General features: G+C 37.8%; 1 protein-coding gene across 1 annotated transcript in view; it reads right to left on the bottom strand.

Annotated features, from left to right (window-relative positions):
- Nucleotides 1-14,273, bottom strand: part of LOC149078101 (neprilysin-1-like) — a 180,612-nt gene extending 166,339 nt beyond the window's left edge. Inside the window, exon 1 of the mRNA XM_089241696.1 lies at nt 13,794-14,273. The gene's annotated coding sequence lies outside the window, so the exon portion shown is untranslated. The remainder of the gene's footprint in view (nt 1-13,793) is intronic.
- Nucleotides 14,274-17,618: the final 3,345 nt, after the last annotated feature.

Here is a 17,618-nt window from a genome sequence, read left to right as displayed (position 1 = left end):
GCTGCCATCTATCTACCAGATTTTGAAGTGAAAATGTCAAACGCCTGAAGTTTTATGTTAGATGTATCGTGTTTAAGGTAATACCTGCCTACCGATGCAGGGTGGGCAAAAAGTCCGTAAAAACTTTAAAAATGCATAAAAATCGGAAAATTAAACGAATAAAAAAACGGTTTTCAGGGTTGGCATCACTAGATCACGGGAATTTTTTTAAGACAGGGAAAAAAAATAACTCAGAAACAGCCGATAGGTGGCGATGACATAACAAGTCAAAGAAAAGATACGCAAATAACGAACAGAATGCCCCCAAACCGTTTATTACAGCAGTATGTGCTCCACATGACCACCGCCACAGGGTAATAACACATTGCAGGCGAGTCGCAAATCTAGCAACGGCAGAGTGCAGCAGGTCCGGATAAGTACTTGACACCTCTCGGCGGATCGCTTCTTTCAGTTCCGACATATTCGATGGACAGGATCGATACACCCGGGCAGGGCTGCAACTAGGGGGAGCAGACGGGTCTCGTGCCCCGGGCGCTGAACCCGAAGGGGCGCAAATTTCATTCTGAAGCCTCTCCTTGAACATTACAAGGGGGGCGTCAAAATGCTCGCTTGCCCCGGATGACCAAACATCTAGTTGCGGCCCTGCACCCGGGACCGTACCACTCGTATCAACGTCACCTATCGGCTGTTTTTTTTTTCTGTCTTAACAAAATTCCCGTGACCTAGAGATGCCAATCCTGCAAACCGTTTTTCATTTCGGTTATTTTTTCAGTTTTTATTCATTTTCAAAGTTTCTACGGACGTTTTGCCCAACCTGTATTTTTTCCCCGGAAACCATATTTTTGAGGCCTCTACGCACGCGAATGACCCGGCCATTCCTAGATGCGCCCATGCTTTAACACGGCCTCGAATAAACGATGTGTTACTTTATAATCCCTGTGCACCTTCCTTCATACAGCGGGTGAATTCCTCTGAGTCTTTGACGCAATAAACAAAAAAACTCCACGCTAAAGTATTTCGATAGCCCCGTAATGTTAGTTATACTTTGTCGCATATACCCCTGGGTATTCCTTACAGCCCAATTAGGCTTAACGGGGGAGGACTTCGCTTCTTTATACAATGGATTTCTTTCGAAATGGATGGTAATTTCCGGTCGTTTGAATCCGACGAAGAGAGAAATGCTGAAACTCCAGCATTTACTTTCCTATAGAAAAAGCCAAGCGACGATGACGATGAAGTCTGTACTCAGTATTTAGCAAGAGCGAATCCGATGATATATATAATATCTTATCACTGCCATATAGATAAACCCTGATGGGCTATTTACGCTCTACCGCAATATAATTTGGATTTGTTTTTTTTTTTTTCCTTATATCTTAAGTGGGACGCAATCGGTGAACGGAAATTACGTCTTGTTATCGTTCGAGGGCCGTTAATAGCCTTTGGCGTTTCCTCGCCTGTCGTTCAATGACGGCGACCTTAAGATAAAAGGGGGATAAATTGATTCCAAGAGAGAGGAATTAGAGATTCACTTCACTATTCCGAGCATCTCTCGTGTTGTTAGAACTTGCACTTCTTTCTTTTTTTTTGTTCTCAAGTAAACGACAACATTTATTCCGAATGTCTGCCCGACGAGAATTTTCGTCGAAGAATTTTATTTGTTCTTCGGTAGAGTCTAATTAAGAGATGGCGTTGCGTTTTAAGCTATTCTTTGCCGTCCGGAAATGTTTTCGGCATTTCATTGGTACGGATCATACTTAATGTGAAATCTTCCCCGCAATGAGGAAGTTTCCTGGAAGTTTGCCTTTTTTGTATAGCTTACGAGTTCTGCTAAGAAGCCGGATTCACAGAACCCTTCTTATTATCTTAACCCTTTGACTACTAACGAAACATATGTTTCCCGCTAAGATTTTGATACCAGTTGCTGTTATTTCGTCTTTAGTCACTCAGATGGAGCTGCAGTTGCCTTGCTCACAGCCATATACTCTGGCGGAAAATGAAATCCGCCGAGGATTTCGGTGCCGATAAAATTTCCGGACAGCAAAGAATAGCTTAAAACGCAACGCCATCTCTTAATTAGACTCTACCGAAGAACAAATAAAATTCTTCAACGAAAATTCTCGTCGGGAAGACATTTGGAATAAATGTTGTCGTTTACTTAAGACAAATTACAAAGTGTTGACATGTTGCCTTGGCCTGTGAGATCACCAGATCTTTCTCCCATCGAGCACGTATGGAGGGGGGGGGGGGACATTATTGGAAGATAAATCCAGCGTCGTCCACAACCAGCATTAACTGTTGCTGATTTGAATGACCAAGTGCAACAGGCATGGAACTCCATCACACAAAATGACATACGGCACCTGTATAGCACAATGCATGCACGTTTGCATTCACAATCGTGGCAACTACAGTGGTTATTAATGTACCACCCTTTCACATTTGAAATGCATTTTCTCGCGCTTACTTCAACCTGTGACGTTGAAACTTTGATCAAATAAATACGTTACTTAGACAATTGCTTTGCCCAAATTTCATTCCTCTAAATTAATATCTTCTTGGTGTTGGGATTTCATTTTTCACCAGTGTATATATGTATACCGTCCCCTCATGTGTATAACGTCATTATGACTACGACTTGGACATGCGTCCCAACGTTGGTTCGAATACCACTTGGTCAAAAATGTCCCAAGCACTGAATTCGTTTTATTTCTGGTCTATTTTAACAATTTTCGTAGTAAATGGGATCAAGAAATAAAAAAATGGATTAAGGGTGCCGAGGTAACAATAAAATACCGTTGCTTCCTGATGCAGACCTATGTCCAGTCCACCTCAACACAAGGCCGCAAAAAACGCAGATGGAGTAAAACGCAAAAAACGGAACACCAGCTGAAGAATTCGGCAGAAGCATTCTGCAGCGCGAAAGCCTGTTTTGTGTTGTGGCTACGCGAAATCAACCATTTGAAAAAGCCCTCGCTGCGCCAGCCATACCTCAAAACCGGCTTTAGTGCCGCTTAATTCTGAAGATTTCTGCTGTGTGGATGAGGCCCAATACGGTGCCAAACCAAAGCGTATCAAATATTTATTAATACATTTGTGCCAAACAACAACTATCACCGGGGACCAACAAGGATCGGAAAACAACTTGATGCTTTATTTTGTATACCGTAGATTGACTCGAATGTATGGTGCAATGTCTTTGCACCTCGTCTTCCCCCACTCATCGTGAGGACCTGGATCCGATCCCCACTGGCGGCAAGTTGGTTGTCGGTGTTTGATTTTCTGCGGTTTTCTAAATTCATGGCACGAATTCGTGCCGGTCTGTCATGTCATTCAGAAAAGTGAAAGGTAGGGAACAGGCGCTCCTTCAATACGCTGATGTGCGATCGCGTGGGCATCGTTCTGGACACAACGAGATCATCTTTCGGGTAAGATAATAGCCCCAACGTAAGTATACCGAAAATGTGACGAAAAGAACAGCTGTAAGTGCGTTGGAAAAGAACCAAGAAATGGACTAAAAAAACATAACCTCATATAGTGGAGGTTGCTCGCTCATCAAGACACAAGGTCATTTTTGACCTTGTGAAAATGACCAGTTTTTTGTAAATAACTAAAAAAATTGCAGTTTTTTGTGTTGCATCTCACTAATTCGGAACTTTAGCGCACAGGTTAGCACATGCCACACATAAGAAAGTTAGTTCTTCTAATTCTTTTGTATTTATACGACCCCCTGGGAAAATTTAACACATTTTGAGAAACTGCTTGTCATTTGAACTTCTAAAGGCAACAGTTGCAGAGCTATCCGCTGTGCAAACAATTTTGGCTTCTAGCCCCCCACAATTAACAACGCTAATCAAACCCGTTCGCTCACCAACAAGGTGTTAAGCGAGATGATTCGCTCCGAAGGGTATTTTGTATTATACAGTAAGATTTTCGCTTTGTTCGTTTTTTTTTATACTATCTATGTAATATGACAAGTATAAGATAACAGATAAGATGGCATGCTTGTCACCACCCCCCCCCCGCCGCTGTGGTGGCCGAGTGGTTATAGTGACGGACTCGCGATGCGAGGATCCGGGTTCGAACCCCACAGTGGTGGTCGGCTGAAGTTGGTTTTCTGTGGTTCCCAACTTCAAGGCGCGAATGCGAGCCGATCTCCCCGTTAAAAAGTCTCGCCACAGAGAGCAACAGGCCTACAACGTTACAAATATTCAAACATTACACTTCACTCACAATTTGAAGTATAGATGGCAGCACTGAAATATCATACACGACACTAGCTACACACTCAGACTGTTGGGTGTACACACTCACTTTGTTCCAGACTCTGCCACGAAGCTGGGCTGGAAGAGATCTCGGCAACGGGATAAGTCCGGTGGCAGAGACCCTGACGTTCACTCATTCATTGTCACCCCCCCCCGCCCCAATTGCTTCTAAAATATACCTTCATTCTAATATGCACATTTATTCTTCTTCACGAAACCCCGGAACTTTTCTCCAACCCCAGTGTTCCGGACTCTGCAAGAAGCTGGGCTTGAAGAAATCCCGGCAACGGGATAAGTTCTGACGTCCATTCATTCCTTTGCTCAAGCAATTTGGGACAACTTGTATAAATAAAGATCATTGGACAATAAAGATCTCCAAAGATCATTCAATCAAATACAACGTCTGAACTTGGCACTCTGTCCTCATTCATTTTTTTGCACAGAAATTTACATAATATGTGTTTCTCGTTTGTTAAAATTGTTTTAGATCTTTACCCCTTGACATCGGAGAACTCTGTGTATAGATGCGTACATGTAACTGTATACTACAGATTCTTAATACAGTCGAATCCCGTTTTAACGAATACCGAAAATCTCGTTTTAACGAACACTTTTCTAATCCCTTAGATAAGCTTACATACAGTAGGAACAATGCATAAACCTGGAATTCTTTTATAACGAAAATTTCGTTATAGCGAAGAAATTTCTCGGGTCTCTTGAAGTTCGTTATAACGGGATTCGACTGTATTTTCTTATGCAGCTACTCCTATCAGAATGGAGAAAGCAGAAAAAGAACGTTTACGTATCCGCTGACACATTGGTTCGCAATCCGTCAAAATGATTATCATCCTGAAAACATTTAGGATTATCAAGATACAGTTCAATCAAAAAATATCGTCGAGACCATTCAATAGAAAACGCTACGAACGCCAGTTAAGCATGGGGGGGGGGGGTCTTCATGCCAAGTCTTAATGATGGCACAAAAAAGAGATATAGGAAAAATACAAGAAAGATCTCCGATTTCTCTCCTCCAGGAGACATCGGATGTAATCGATCATCGCGGAAAAGGTCCAGAATGATGATGATGACGATAGAAAAAGAGAAATCTCATCAATCGATCAAATCATATACTCGGCACGCCTTTCCCTAGTTTTGCCTCGGGATGGCAGCTTGTATTGATGATGGACTACGGAATCAGATTATATATCAAGTTAAAAAGTATATGCTATAATATGTAAGTGGTTCTATACCCTTAAAAACTAAACACATATCGATTTATCGGACTGATATCGTTCGATTACAGGGCTTGTTCATCAGAGAAAATGTTCAGATTGTATTTTTCATGCATTGTGTATGCGCAGAAACGTCCTGTGTAAAATGTGTATTAAAAAAATTATGACTAGGATTTTTGCACGACCTGAAAACCGACAGAATATTCTTTATAAAAAATGCATCCATGCCCTAAAATGACTTAAATGGGCTGGGCGCCCATATTTCCTTGAAGATATTACGGGAAATCGGCATTCGTTATACAAAATGATGTCAAAGGCGCACACACAGACAAATAAAATTGCCAAAAACGATCCTGAAGATAAGTAAAATTGTCGATTATTGCTAATACCGACGAAAAAATTGTCAATTGTGGGAAACGAAGCTAAAGAAGAATGGGCGCGGTATATATAGCCCAGGTCGATAAGATACTCGACTAAAGTACCGAAGGATGTTTGGTGGTGTCGCGAGTTCGATACCCGGTTCGTCCTTGTCAGAAAACTTTCCTGGCACAGGGATACAACCAGTGCCATCTTAACGCATGGGCCCGAGGGCCTCAAGAGAAAAGGGGCCTCACCAAAAATAGATTTGGTTGAGTACCTGGTAGGGCCTCAGAAAAACTACTTGGCCCGGGGGCCCATGACGCTCTTAAGACGGTCCTAGGTACAACAGAAATGGCGACGTGACCACAGAATGGGCCACGTCCCATTTTGTCATTTTTTTGGGGCCACGTCCCCAACTGCTACAGCAGAAAGTCCGCTATCGAGGGGTTAGCGCACCAACCTCTAGAAGAATATAAAAAAAGCAAGGCTGCCGTTCGGAATTGGCAATAAATTGTAGGTCCCGGTCTAATTAGCCCTCGTGTGCAGAAAAATGACCGTGGTGCAATGACAAAATGTGCTTTAAATTCTGAAAATCTTGAAAAATATTTCTAAAATGACTGAAAACCGGGCGCTACATCGCGTAAAAATAGCGAAATATGCCGAGTCATAGAAATCCAAGCCCTACTCGTGATACTGTTTTGACATTACTTGATGAATATTTATGTTAATCAAAGCCTTTTTTGGACTTCCAAAAATTACTTAAAGCCGGATTACACTGTAAAATTTTTGTAAAGCTAGTTGATAAAATTTGGAAAATTCCACCAGTAACATCACCGGTTGCATTTGCTCGAATGTAACCGATGCGCTTATTGGTTGAATTTTCAAAGTTCCATAAAAGGACTTTTATCAAACTTTTATAGTGTAATCTCGGCCTAAAACAAACTGTCTTAAAACTATGACATTCGGAATATTTTACAGACCTTACTTCTATAGAATAAGTTGTAGAAATTTACGATAGTCTGAGCCTAATTTTTAGGCTTTTTTCCAACATTCTTCAGTCTTTTTTGTCGACAAAAGAATCTATTGTACGGAGCGTCCTAAATTTTTCAACATTCGTATAACCTTTTATGTACCGCATTATGAAACGTGGAATTAGAAGAAAATGTTAATAGTTACGAAACACATAAATGACAATAATACATAATTACCACGTAAATTATTTGGTTTCTGTCATTTAAATTTTCTAATTAAAAACAAAAAATATTGTTTTTCAACAATTAGTTAGTGCAAAACAAATTATCTAACCTGGTACTTCAGAGTACCATCGGTAGATAAAATTCATTTTTTAAACCATAGTTTCATAAATTTCTTACATTGTTAAAAAATAATTACCAAAAATCTATTGTATGTAAGATAGTTAAGATTTTACACTCTTTTTTTTTAAATTCGTTTGTAAAATTTTATATTGTTCAGAGCATTTAAGTTTAGAATTTTCAACATTCTTCTTTATAACATAATTTTAAAAAATTTCTTAAAATCTATTGTTGAAAAATCTGCATTGCTTAAACCATGAACGTTTTTCTGATCTATTGTTGAGAAATCTGTGTAGTTTAATGCTTTTAAAAACTTTCTACAAATTTCACCAAAAATAATAATCCATAATAACCAGAGCGTCTTTGAAATGGCTATTGTTGGATATATCTAATAATTTTTCGAAGGTATTTTAACAAAATGGGTATTGTTTGTACGTGACTTAAAAAGTTTACATCATTCTTAAAATACAGTCAAACCTTGTTAGTGCGTCACCCGGTTAACACGTCACTCCGCTTACCGGGTCACTTTTTGGAAGTCCCAATTGTCCTCGGGCACGAATTAGCACAGCTATGGCTTACTCCGTTAAACGAGTCACTCCGCTTAGTAAGTCATATTTTTGCTCTCCCGAAAGTGACTCATTAACGAGGTTTGACTGTATATATCATGATTAACATATGAAAGGATATGACGTCACTCTCCACTATACATACGAAGGTTTTCAACAACTGGCTGTTGTGAAGATGAATTTTGGAAAGAGAGAAAATTCAACTGCTCCTGCGGGAAATCGAACCCACGTTCTTTCACTTTCCGGATGAACGCACTAGACTACAAAGCCAACGAATCTCTCAATCTTTCCTTGGAGCTCGTGTGCAATGAAAAGGAACCGTAAATGGACGGTCGGATCTGACTCAGGCCAAGCTCACAACTGCGGACGCTGCCACCAGATCGCGACTTATTAAAGGATGACGTCACTCTCCTTTGACCTTTGAAGACCGGATACACCCCGCTTCCCATCTCAGAGAGATGTCGAAGCGTTCCCGAAGGATGGGTGTATCCGGAAAGTTTTATTTATTCGGTCCGCCATGAGATAATAATCAATACTATACGAAAATTACCGATTCCTTACAATCTCATTTGTATAGTGGAGAACATGCTAAAAGATCGAACGGTTGTGATGCCAACTGATGGAGGAGACGCGGAAAAGCATCAGGCCATGGGCTGTCCTCAAGGCTCATGCAGCGGTCCGCTACTATGGTCTATCGTGCTTGACTCACTGCTGAAAAGGAATTGGGGACGTCACTCTCCGCTATACATGTGTAGGTTTTTAACAACTGACTTTATTTATTTCTTTCAAACCGAGCAGAACTCAGATCTATCACCATCTATGGGCGATTTGTTACCTAGTGAGTTGCGCCGGAAGTGTAACTGTGTGTATATACCTAACAGTCTGAGTGCGTATATAGTAGTTTGGTTTTTCAGTGCTGCCATCTACATCTCACAAGTGAAGTGAGTGATGTGTTATGATTGAATCACATTTGTTTTGTTTGTAGGTCTGTTGCTCTCAGTGGCGAGACTTTTTTTAAGGAGAGATTGGCCCGCATTGAAGTTGCACGTGAGTTCGATTCCCCGCAAAAGGCAGTTGAATTTTTTCTTTCTTTCTTTCCAAAATTCATCTTCGCAACAGTCAGTTGTTGAAAACCTTCGTATGATTAACATATTGATCAAGTTTTTAACATTTCTCCAATATCTAGGAGACCAATTCCACTTAAAATCGTTGTTGGAAACATAGAAACTGTTGTGGAATTTAAGGTATCCGACTAGCTTTCTCGTCACTTTTCTATACAATGGTACTGCAGTGAACTTTAATAAGATTTTTTGATAGAAAGAGTCCCACAAAATGAAAAACAATGAATTTTGGACTCAACCTATATTTATTTCTATGAAAAAGTCATTTTTACGTCAAATTTTAAGCAAAATGCACGCAATATTCCACACACGATTGCAAAAAAAAAATACATAAATGGAATGTGTTTTTTTTTTTTCAATTCTCACAGTACATAGAGCTAGTAATGGTGCAGGGTATGAACTACAATTCAAGAAAATTGTATGGTATGCTCACAAGTTACACTCAAATTTGTTGATGCACGTGTAAATTTTTTTGAAATTTAATTTTATATATTGTGTATAAAACACTGTAATTGTGCAAATACGTGTGGCAGACCTGAGAGTTTGATTCCCAACCTTAAAAATGTATTGCAAAATATCATACCAGAATTTCGTAATGATACAAAGAACAGATTTTTTTTGAAATCGTGGTAAAATGTCAAAAATGGCATTCTTCGTAAAACACGTTTAAAGTTTTCATTCTTTGTTTGCTTGTATGTAAAAACGCAACAATAAAGTGGACGTAACTTGAGCTCTAAGCGTCATATAAACAAAACAAGACCTGGTTGGGAATCACAAAAAATACAGCTTTTATAAAATAAAATATGAAAAAAAGTCGATATTTTCATCCAAAATGACGTTTCCAACGTTGTCGGATACGTTAAGAACGAACTTTCATAAAATACTTCCATCTTAATTCAAATTCTTCTTTTTCAGTATTCAAAGGAAAATCACAATCCGTGTTTCTTTGCGCAAATCGTGCTCACTAATATCGTATTGACCAATCCAGGTTCCCACTTCTCATCAGTGGAAATATTTGAATATCATTTTGGTCCATATGGCACCACACACACATGCTAGCCAACTGAAATTGTGTTTCTCCTGCTCAAGTTTAGCACAAAAGTTTTGAATTGAAAACGTTAAAGATTTAAAAAGTTCAAAATTTTTCGAAATACTATCCTACCTGTTTCGCGTATAAGTCTGAATTCCATCATCCTTTGTTATAAAGAGTCCAAACGAGAGCTTATAAATTGCTGCACAGTTATTCTTTGCGTTGATATCACTCTTTGAATTTTTTTTGTCAATTTCTTTTAATTGCAACACGTGCTCTTCCCAATCGGTATTTGTCACTGCACATAACAACTGCAGACAATTCTCGATAAATAAGCATTTTCGAATGTTGCAGTGCAATTTTCGGAACAGTCCGTCCTTCCAATTTCAACTTCCATATCAGGCTTACTTCTTCAGAACTGTTCTCCGTGGCTCGTAGCAACTCAAATAACTGATGCTATCGCGTGGAGAACATAAAAACCGAACAGCGGTGACGTCATTTGCTTTGAATTTGCATATTCCGACGATCAGTAGTAAGAATTCTTCAGTGTCTAAACTTTAACAAACAAGAATTTCACTCTTTTCGTAAGAACTCGTTTTTTACCACGAATTACGGCACTGCTTTTGATACTCAAGTGTTTACAGGTGCTTGAAAATATTTCAGACTCGATAGAAGTGTATCTGTTAACCCTTATTATTGAATAGTTAGTTTTTCCTTATTTAATTTCTTAAAGTTCCTAAACTTTTGGCGTGCACTTGTGTATTTGTGTTAATCTCAGCGCCGATGTAAAGATTTTCCTCGATTTAAAAAATAAAACTGTCGAATATAACTGATTTTTGTTGAATCGGGGTCCAACTATACATTATAACAAAAAAAATATTCTGTTGTTTCTGTATGAATATAAATTCAGCGTAGTTACGATATACTTATAATTTCAGAAAATTACTATAAAAACAAAACTCAATAGAGCACCTGCACATTGTTTCACCGGCATGATGTGTCTGCGTAAGGAGAAACCCGATCTACAGCTGCCGTGACGCTGTATTCAAACGCATTTGGGAATAGATGAAGAATGCAAATACAGAAACCCGTTCTTCGTGCCGTCTGAATTCCGAAGAGAATCTATGAATACGAAATCAGGTTGGGAAAAAGACGCGATCCGTAAAAATTCACAAATCCTAGCGAAATTATGCATCAGTGCATGAAATACTGGCATTATTCGACAAATCGTTGTCGAGAGAAATTCATTGTTGAACTTTAAAGCGTGCAAAATATCAAGAAATCAAACGAACCAATAACGCAAGTTCAATACACACACGGTAACTATGAATACTTATAATTAAATATTTAAAATTTTCTGTTGGATAAAAGAACAATTCTCGAAGTTGGAAATCTCATTGTTGTAAAATCGATTTTAATCATATTAATATCGAAAAATAAAAGATTCCGTACAGATAATAATTGAAAAACACAATATAATTATTACAAAAATTTCAACTGAATAAGTTTGGACGATCGTTATAAGCTATTTACCGATAAAAAGTTAATGTAATATTATTGCATTGATAAGAAGAGGAATCGCATTGTTCTGGAGCTATTGTTATTTACCAATCACTGATTATGCAATAATTGTTGCGAAAAGAAGCCGTTGTTACTGAGAGTCGGAAAAGGGACAAATAATTGTTTTGTTCCGACGGCATTGTCAGCCGAAATTGTGATCACTGTAACTTTATACAAAGGATTTCAAAATCATTGCTCATTTGCATCATTCATGAAATGATTGTTCACAGATTGTATCTTTTTTTGGACGCATTTTTCAAAATTGTTGTTTACATTGTTGTAAACTGTTTACAAAAATTGTTTACATTTTTGTAACATTCAAATTACGAATAACTCTGAACTAGGGGTGGCTAACCTGCACATGCTATCATGTTAAGAGTGATATGAAAAAGTGTTCCGCAAAAAAATATTGGGGCAAAATATTTTAAACGTTGTTATTTTATTGTAATACGGTACTGTTATAAATCAAGATTCATCTTTTGATATTAGTCCAATGTAAATTAGCCTACACAACTGTTGTTCAAGTATTTTTATGTCTGTGGATTGTTAAAAACAGCTGAAGAACTTCACGGCCCCGGGGAAATTAGGATAAACAGTTTGCGAACCTGTGACGGCTAGTGTTAATGAAATCCCCCCTAAAAAACGAGACGATATTGTATTTATTAAATCAAAAATTATGTTACATGAATTTCGAGACATGCCTTGCGGACCGGTTGAAGAACACTGGCCTATATCATTTTGACAAATATGAAACCTGTAAAATTAACAGCACCAATTTTCAATGTCTAATACAGGGGTTCCAAAAAAGGGCAATATCGCACTCTGGGGAACGATGGAACGGTCCAAGAGGCGATAGAAGATACGGGTGTATAACATGGGATTCTATTGGTTAACTTCAGTAGTAGGGCGATGAGAGGGAAAAAAAATTCTAAAGGGGCGATGGAACAAAATATTTTGGGAAACTGGTCAAAAGAAACAATTTTCATAGGGAAAATAGCTCTAATTTTTCAAAATTAAGTTCAATGTTTCAGAGAATTCCTGTAAATACGGGATGTCTGTTTACTCTAAAAAAGAGAAGTGAATGTGAAAATGAGTGGCCATGGGGGGAAGATTCCTGACTTTGAAGGGGTATAGAAATATGTTTCTTTCCCAGCGAATACTTTGAGCGCATAAAAATAATTCCGCATGCATTAGGGGCCATTCAAGTATTACGTAAGCAGATTTTTATCCATTTTTGACACCCCCCTCCCCACCCCCTTGTCAGCAATAGTCAGCAAAACACTGACCCCCCCCCCTCCCCCCTCGTCAGTAAAATTTCGTCAGCAGCTTAGAATATTTCATATCTTCGAAAAGGGTGGTTGATGACGTAAGTAACCTTCAACCGCCCCCCCTTCCCCCTTGTCATCAAAAGTCAGCAAATCCGATATCCCCTCCCCCACCTCGATGATGACGTAATACTTGAATGACCCCCCCCCCCCCCCTATTATTTACCGATGACATTTTCAACTCTTTTCACATTTTATAATGTTTTGAGACCCGAGCATTCACTTTTTGGAATTTTAAAAGAAAAAAATGCATTAAAAACCGAAATGTTTCAGCAAATCTCCATTTTTTCATTTTTTTTTTTTTTTTTTTGGAGAAACGATTTACTTCGTTCATTTTTTTTCGCCCAAGATGATACAAGGTATACTCATCTTCACACACAATTTTTTCCAGAATTTTATTGCTAAATTATATGTAATCAATCCCACTTTTCCTGGAGACACTTTCTCCTGGAATCCATCTTGAGAAACCCCCTGAAAGTTCAACTTTAATTGCTTCCCTCTGATGAAAGCCCCCCTAAGTTCATATCCAACTTATTTCCAATTCAAAACTTACACAATCCTCTAATTCAGGGCTCGACTCTGTAATATCAAAAGGAAAAAATTCTACCGTGAGAAATAGCAACCTACATATTTGTCGCACCAGGGTCTGAAAGAGGAGAAGTTAAAATAACGGCATAATTTCCCAAATTATTTGACATTGAAGATATATCCATGTTTAATGAAAGAATTAGATAATTCCTACGAAAAAAAACACGTTGTTGAGAAATATATGTTACTAACAAGTATTCTTAAACATATCAAATGGAGTAATTGTTGTAGATCACAAAAATATGCTAAATGATAATTTTCATAAATCAACAAAAGATTCCAGATAAATGTCATATGTTTTGCATTAAAATTTCTGATAATTAGATTTACTGAATCCTTTCAGTGCGATTAGAATACGAGTTTCTTCTGAATGGATTGTACAGAAAAAAAAACCCACAAAATCGAAATTAAATTTAACGCAAGAAATTCTCACCTCGTCGGTATTTTTCACCCGTCTCTGGAGCACCCGAGCATCATAATTGAAGAAAAGTTTCTGTTGCGGATGGAGCCGATAAATCAGGAACAACAATGAGAGAGAATATCTTGCGTGCGTGCCTTTCCGAGTCACATGTCAACAGCTGTTGTGAGATAAGAATCAACCCTTTACGTACAGGGAACGCACTTTTCGGTCTTCAAAAACGTTCGAGCCAAATTTACGTTTCCCCAAAGTCAGGCGAACAGAAGGGTCTTGGTAATAAAACAAACTACCCCTAATAATAATGACAAAAATGCCAAAATAAATACGCGGCAAAACTTTTGTTTGTTTTTTTTTTCCTTTCGAGTTCCTCCGATGGAAAATGTGTCGAGTCGTGAAGACACACAAACACACGCACGCAAAGACAGAGAGAGAGAGAGAGAGACACACGCTCTCGACTTTTGAGTCCGAAAGCTTTCGACAACTCTCCAGGTTGTGTGTGTGTATGCGTTTGATGTTGGATATATCCAAGAAACTGACGAGCTGAAACTCTTCAATTCAGAGCCCTCTGCTGGAAGATTACAGAACGATCGATTAAAAGCAGGTAGAAAAAAAAAAAGGGTAAGAGAGAGAGAGAAATTGAACACAACTCTTCTCACACACTCTCATAATAAAAGATTTTCTTCTAGGAAAGTGTCGGTACACACACACACATACGTAGTTATTTTATTTTAGAAAATATTTCCGCGTTTACAAAGAAAATGAGTTTATCCAAAATGCAAACAAGATCTTCTACTCGAAAGCCTTATTTTCTAAGAACCTTGATGAAGAATTCGGTTTTTTTTTTTCCAGCATTTATTGCGTTTTCTCTCCGCTGATTGATGGGCTGCTGTCGACTGTATTGAAATTTGCTCTGCCGTTATTATTTTCACTAATCCGCAATAGAAATGACATACCGTGAAACCTCGTTTATACATCGCTCAGTTATACGACTTTCACATTAGTACGTCGTTTGGCTTCGTTCGTAATAATCGGGTTCCTATGCATTTTAATGATGAAATAAATCATTTATTCGACGTTTTCACTTCGACTCCGAATCTTTAGGAGAAAAATGTCATTTATATATTTGTCGAAGGTGCGCAATTTTAGTATGCCCTGAAAACGCGTTGCTGAAACAGTTCTTCTTGCATATTGTCACCGCACAAATTTTAAATTTTAAGATTACCGACACATACTAAAATAGCCATTGAGCCGGATGATGATCATTTAGAGTGCACACTTAACCGATTCGTTTATTCCTTGTTTCTGAGAATACGAAGACGCGGTGAGCCCTAAAGAAACGGTCTTCCACTGTTTGAAAGACGGCTATATATCCTTTGAGATTTTTTTTTTCTCCCAATGTTTTCTGTATTATTCTCAGAGAGTGGGAAAGTTCATTGTAAATATTTGGAAGGTGCAGGTCTGCCAATAAGAGGCATATACGATACACGCACACAAAGAGAGAGAGAGAGAGAAAGACAAACGTGTATCGCTTCTTTCGATCAGTACCAGCGTAGTTTTATTTTGTTGTAGTGATTTGGTTGTTGACGATGCAAATCCACCTTTCGCAATGTTGAGGGACGTAAGATGCTTCCTCTAAAAGATAAACTGAAAATTTTTGAATAATTCTACTAGAGAATATTAATTATGACCAAAGATGCTCTTGCAAAACATCCCTGCATCAAATTTGAAAACGATTGTAGAGCAGAGAATTATAACCACGACCAAAGTGCTGGTTGCACAAAAATCGCCTTTTGTTACAATAACTCTCGCAAACCGCATTTAATTACACTAAAATATTATAAATATTGAAGGGATTAAACTATTAACGAATTTATGGGACACCCTGTATATTTCGGGGGAAGGGGGGTGGCATACAAAAAGGCTTATATTATTACATAATGTATAGGTACGCTGAAAAAAAAAATATATATATATAATATTCACAAACAAAAACATTTTCACGAAAACTAATTAAAATTCAGGATCGATGAAATTAATTAATTAATAAAAGAATTACTTCCAGAATTAAAGAAAATTCAGAATTTTTGAAAGAAATACTTTCGAAATTAGGAAAAAATTCAAGATTTCTGGAAGAAATACCGTGATTTTATCCAGAACTAATGAAAATTCAGAATTCATAAAACAAATTATGTATTTGAGGACCGGTGTAAGCCTTCAAGATTATTTGGTTATCATTTGGTTTTGACATTCGGTACGTAAATAATTATGAACTTAGTTTATTTTTGGTGTTCATGTGAACTAATAATTTAGTTCTTGATCTTTTTTTGGTGTCGTGTCTGTCGATGATTCCGTTTTTGTTTACTTTCTCTCTCTCTTGTCTACTTGATAATTTTGTTTCGTTTAATTTCGGCGTTATGTCTGCTTTTTTTGATTCTTGATTGATATTGATTTGATACTTATTTACTTTCGGTGTTGTACATATGAATAATTTAGTTTCGTTTTCTTTCGGTGTTATGTCTGTGCTTGATGATTTTGTTTCGTTTCTTGTTTTTGTTTACTTTTGGTAATATGTGTGTGATAATTAGTTATTTCCTTTTAGTGGCATTCCTGTTGGTAATTTTCTTTTGTTTACGTTGGGTGTCGTGTGTGCTGATGATATTTAATTTTGTTTACTTTTTGGTGTTATGTCTGCTGGATGATTTTGTTTCGTGTCTTGTTTTTGTTTACTTTTGGTGTTATGTATGCTGTGTTATGTTTCGTTTCTTGTTTTGTTTACTTTTGGTGTTATGTATGCGATAATTAGTTGCTTTCTTTCAGTGGCATGTCTGTTGATAATTTTCTTTTGTTTACGTTGGGTGTCACGTGTGCTGATGATATTTAATTTTGTTTACTTTTTGGTGTTATGTATGCTTGATGATTTTGTTTCGTTTCTTGTTTTTGTTTACTTTTGGTGTTATGTATGCTGATAATTAGTTACTTCCTTTTAGTGGCATGTCTGTTGGTAATTTTCTTGTTTACGTTGGGTGTCATGTGTGCTGATGATTTTTAATTTTGTTTATTTTTTGTTATTTCTACTGATAATTTATTTTTTGTTCCCTTCCGGTGTACATACGTGATATTTCCCTTACATACAAAGGATCACGGAACAATGACAGGGAGTTTACATACCATCTCTGAAAGACGCTTTTTTTTTTTTTGCTTTTTTGCCAGCAGATTATACAAATACAAATACAACGCCACAACAGGCAAATTGCCCAACGAGGTGGCTGACTTAAGAACATCATGGATCCCCGAGCCCCTACCTACTACTGCTACACCACACATGCACTCCCCCCCCCCGCGGAACCCCCCCAACGAATAGGTACATGCGGGAATGTGCGTGTACGTGTAGTGCAACCTGACGTGAAGTTTGTTGTAATGCTGTTAAAGATTGCCGATGTTAGTCACTTACACGCTAAACCGATTGGAGGTGAATTTAATCACATGTGCCATTGATCCTCATAATCAACATATTTGAAATAAATGAATTTTAAACCCACTCATGTCGAATGTTGGACATGTATCTTTTTAAGTGCGTTGTGCATCCATACACCTAGCGTATTTTATTACAAGGTATTCTTTATGTATTTTCTCAAGAAAAGCGAGAGCTTTTGAACACTGATCCCATCGGGGGAATTACATTACGAGTTGTGTTCTTTTCTGCTCCCGTTCGATCTAATCCTTCTCTATGTTAAGGCAGTAAAATTTTATTGCCTGAAGAAGATAGAAAATAAAAATGGCGAAGGTGAAAATAGATTTCGCTTTTTTTCTATTGTTTTTATTCTTCGCTTTAAAAGAAGA

This window comes from Pholcus phalangioides, unplaced genomic scaffold (assembly GCF_987345545.1).
Source record: "Pholcus phalangioides strain wild (caught in Gottingen) unplaced genomic scaffold, Ppha-v1.0 ptg000014l_1, whole genome shotgun sequence".
NCBI lineage: Eukaryota > Metazoa > Arthropoda > Arachnida > Araneae > Pholcidae > Pholcus > Pholcus phalangioides.
This window is presented reverse-complemented; position numbering and strand designations above follow the sequence as displayed.